The sequence below is a fragment of the Myotis brandtii genome, unplaced genomic scaffold (assembly GCF_000412655.1).
Source record: "Myotis brandtii unplaced genomic scaffold, ASM41265v1 scaffold151, whole genome shotgun sequence".
NCBI lineage: Eukaryota > Metazoa > Chordata > Mammalia > Chiroptera > Vespertilionidae > Myotis > Myotis brandtii.
In genome coordinates, this window is record NW_005355461.1 from 3,518,335 (window position 1) to 3,522,861 (window position 4,527).

Below are 4,527 nucleotides of genomic sequence, written 5' to 3' on the forward strand. Positions count from 1 at the left end.
AGAAAGAAAGAAAGAAAGAAAGAAAGAAAGAAAGAAAGAAAGAAAGAAAGAAAGAAAAGAAAGAAAGAAGAAAGAAAGAAAGAAAGAGAGGGAGAGCGAGAGGGAGGGAGGAAGGAATAAAGAAAAAGAAAATAAAGGGAAATGAATGAGGTGGGGGCTGGGTGAAGGGGGAGAATCAAGACAATGGTTTTGAGCAAGTAAAGCAAGATATACATCTAATTATGAACAAGTAAAATGACACATACATTGATTAATCTGAAGTCAAAGCAGGAGATAGACATTTGGAGTGTACTGGGTAACAGAAGTTATTTAAAGAATGAAAATGGTTAGATTACATATTAGAAATAAGAGGAAAAAGGGAAGTAGAGTGGGAAAAGGGAGAGATGAGGACGGGAAAAGAGAAGAAGAAAACAGCAGAGGGTCCAATTTAGCTTCAGGTCATACAACATTAGAATGTGAACAGAAATAGAGAGGCTGGGACTGAATAAATAGGAAGAAAATCAAAAGAGTCACTTGTAGTCAAAGCTAAGGGAAGAAAATATTTCAAGAAGGATGTAATATACTAAATGCTGTTCAGTGGTTAAATAATGTAAGATAAAGAAATATCCCCAATAAATTTTAACATAACACTGAGGTAATTATTACTACTATCTCTACTGTAAAGTTGAGAAAACAAAAGTTTTAGAAAAATATCATTTAGAAAGCAAGGTCTGGAAAGAGGATTCTAATTGAAACTGATAATAAAAAAGAAGTTTTTCATATGAAAGGAGAGATTTTAAAAGACCATATTGAAAGTATAATTTGGGAAAGAGGGCACTCTAAAAAGTGATAAGAAATAGGGTTCAGAATACCAATTTAAGGTTCAGGAGAATAAAACATAGCTCACTTTCTTTCAAACTGAAGGATTCATTCATTCATCAGATACTTTTTGAATGTCCACTCTGCCATACACTGTTCTAGGCTCTGGTCATACAGTAGTTACCTGGCCTTGCCCTCGGGTCCTTACATTCTAGTGAGAGCAGCAAACAAATAAATAATATTATAGTTTCAAACGGTAAATAATGTTAGGAAGATAAATAAATGAGGTGAAGGAGAAAGGTATGATAGAAATGCAAGGGCTGTTTTCAATGGGATGGCGAGGTAAAACCCTCCTACCTGAGAAATATTGTAGCAGAGACTTAAATGAAGAAGAGTGAGCCATTGGTAGATCTGAAAGCAGGTCCAGGCAAGTATAAAGGGCCAGGAATTGGCTGACATCTAGCCTGTTTGGCAGAAGAGCCAGGTCAGAGTGGCTAGAGAAGAGTAAATCAGGAGTGGTTGGGGAAAATATCTGGGCATGGGAAGGGCTTGGAATGTATGTGATCTATAGGCCATGGCAAGGAGTCTTCATTATATTCTAACTGCAATCTCTTGGAGGAATTTTGAGCAGGGAAGGGATTTCGACTGATTTATATTTTCAAAGCTCATTCTATTTGCTATGTAGGAATAGACTCTGTGAACAAAAATGGATGTAGAAATTTGCCTAGGTAAGCTATTTGATATAGTTTTTCAGATATAACCCAAAGGTTTGCATTCTCATAGATCCTAATTATGATAAGGGTCAAAATATCCCTGTCATGTGATAAGCATGTGTTGATTATGAAAAGAAGGTAATAAGTATGGTGCCAGATGGGTACTAGACTTACTGGGGGGTCACTTTGTAAACTATACAAATGTCTAACCATTAAGCTGTACACTTAAAACTAATACAGCATTGAATGGCAACTAATTGAAAAATAAAAGAATGAAATAAAAATAAAATAAAAGAAGTGAAGATTAGAATGAGGTAAGTGTGCTATCAGCAGCATAGCATTTAAACCATAATTAATTGCCATGGTTTTATGGGCATTTATCCAGACCTAATCCTTGAGCTTTATTGCTCCACTTTATGTTTTCATAAAGTCTAATAGGGTGTTTTATTTTGTTCTTGGAGATACTTTAATTATAAATGCTTTTGTAAGTTATAGCATCATTTGCATGTATTAAGGAGAAAAGAGAAATATTGTGAACCATTTAAATATTTTCATATAACAATTGCATTTCAGTATTAAAGGATAAAATAAGTATTAAAACGTGTAAAATGAGCAAACAGGTTATAGAATGACCCAATAAAAATCAAATGTATATTTAAAACTAGGATCTCATTAGTTTCTTTTTATTAGTTTTCTAGGAAAGCATGTCAGCCTTTAAGAACATTAGAAAAAACTAGATATAAATAAACTTCCTTATAAAAATATTAGAAACAATTGTGCATCTGTGTGCCTAGGACTAAGCTATTAAAAGCTGCAACTTAACTAAAATGAGTCTTATCTTACCTGAATTCTATTTTATTTTTAGCGATTCTGAATTAGATTTTAGTAAAGAGGGTTATTTATAAATAAGATTATAATGATGTATTTTATTGATACAGCAATCTTCTTCAAATTTGTACTATTATTCTCTGCTTTAAGCTGATTGAAAATAGTTTCAAAAGACTCCAATGAGTTTAAAGGAATACAATACATTATTTTCAATGTCCTTTCCATGGAGGTGGGTTCAGAAATAGAGAGAAATTAAAGCTTTGTATTTTTTAGTCACAGCAAATCCACAGAATAAAAGTTATTGAGGGCAGGGGGGAAACCCAAGGAAAGATCTGCCCATTTATTGGGAATGTAGATTACTGGCCATCTAGTTAAGAAAACTGAATATATCTCAAAGGGTATGGGACATATTACATTAAACATTTTCCTAGACTTTACAATTATTTTTGTATTAGTTTGGGAGATAAAATTTGAATGTAATCCTTCCCCCAAAGTATACGTGATTTCCTTACATTTGAACCACTGTTTTGACAAAGCTTCCTACTTAGTTATGGGAGAGCTAAGTTAAACAAGGGGAATATAGCCACTCTCAGTTGGGTAAGTGGAATTCAGAGCATTTTCAAGCAAACTTTAATATTTCTGAAATATTAAGGTCTGAAATTAAGATATTTAAAAATTTCTTAGATAACTTGAATTTAATCAATAAAATATTTGTGTTAACATCATCCTACGAAAAATGTACTACAAAAATGCTTGAAAACTGTTTGTATATCTAAAGCAATTTAAATATACCTTGAACAATCTTTTTCTACACTATTAATTTAGAAAGTTGGAGGTGGTTGGGTGGTGTTCGACATGGTCTGATGCTGTCCACCTGGTGCACTGGCTCTGGGGCTTCCCAGATGTGCAGGCAAACATCAGCTGTAGCCTGTGTTCTACCTGGTGCTACCGGCATGAGCTACAAAGAGATCTGCGGATTGCTGCTACTTGTGCTGGACATGAGGTGCCCGGTGGAGGCCAAGAGGTGAACCAAGGCCAGCTGCCACTAGTGCCAAGCTTAGAGCCACTTTGCTATAGGTATGCGGCACACTGAGACCAGATACTGCTTATTTGAAAGATTTTAGGAAAGTCTGAAGCATGAGCCAAGACAGGCAATTTGTATAGAAAGGCCACTGGAAACAGCTTGGGTGGGCCTGCAAGTTGGATCAGATGGGGTCTCAGGGAATCACCAGGGCAGGGCAAAAAGTGTTAGGGCAAAGAGTGACGGAGACTCAGATATGGTGCCTGCCTGCCAGCTCTGTAGGCATAGGGTTCGGAAAAGGAACAATGTCTTCTCCCAGATGCCTGTCTGAGAGAAAGTTGCCCCTCCAGCTCTTGCTCTGATGCCAGAAAGTTCAGCTCCTCCCCTTATGTTCCCGGTGTCTTTTGAGCTGCTGCCCTGGCACTGGAGCTCAGAGGAGTGAGTCTGAATAAGTCCATGTGTGGGCCCTTTAAGAGGAACACCTGGGACTCCATCAGCCCTCCATCTCACTCAGCCACTCAACAGTGGGGACTGGTTATTACAGTCAGAAGTTATGAGGACTTCTCTTCCTGGCACTGGAACCCTGGGCTGGGGGGCCTGGTGTGAGGCTGGGGCCCCTTGCTCCTCCAGGGGGACCTCTGAAGCTGAGATATCTCTCCCAATTTTTATCTGCCATATGTGAGTCTGGGACCAATTTATTCTGTGTCTCCACCCTTCCTACCAGTCTCAACGTGGCTTCTTCTTCTTCATATCCTTAGTTGCAGGACTTCTATTTAGTTAGATTTTAGGTGGTTCTGAATGATGGTTGTTCTGCAATTTAGTTTTATTTTTGATGTGGTTGCAGGAGGATGTGAGTACCATGTTTACCTACACCGCCATCTAGACAGGGTCTCTAGAACCTTGAGTAGATACTATGCAGCCTTGCCATAGTTTTGATAAGAAAAGAATATATCTACTTAAGCCGAAACCGGTTTGGCTCAGTGGATAGGGCGTCGGACCATCTAGACAGGGTCTCTAGAACCATAGATACTATGCAGCCTTGCCATAATTTTGATAAGAAAAGAATATATCTACTTAAGCTTAAATTAAAAAGGTAAGGATGAAGAAAGGAGAACAGAGAATTAAAAGTGGATCTCTGTGCCATGAAAGAGCAATTCTGAGTTAAAG

At 37.4% G+C, this 4,527-nt stretch overlaps 1 pseudogene; it reads left to right on the forward strand.

Annotated features, from left to right (window-relative positions):
- The window catches only part of LOC102251573, a 5,054-nt pseudogene extending 811 nt beyond the window's left edge, over positions 1-4,243 (forward strand).
- Positions 4,244-4,527: the final 284 nt, after the last annotated feature.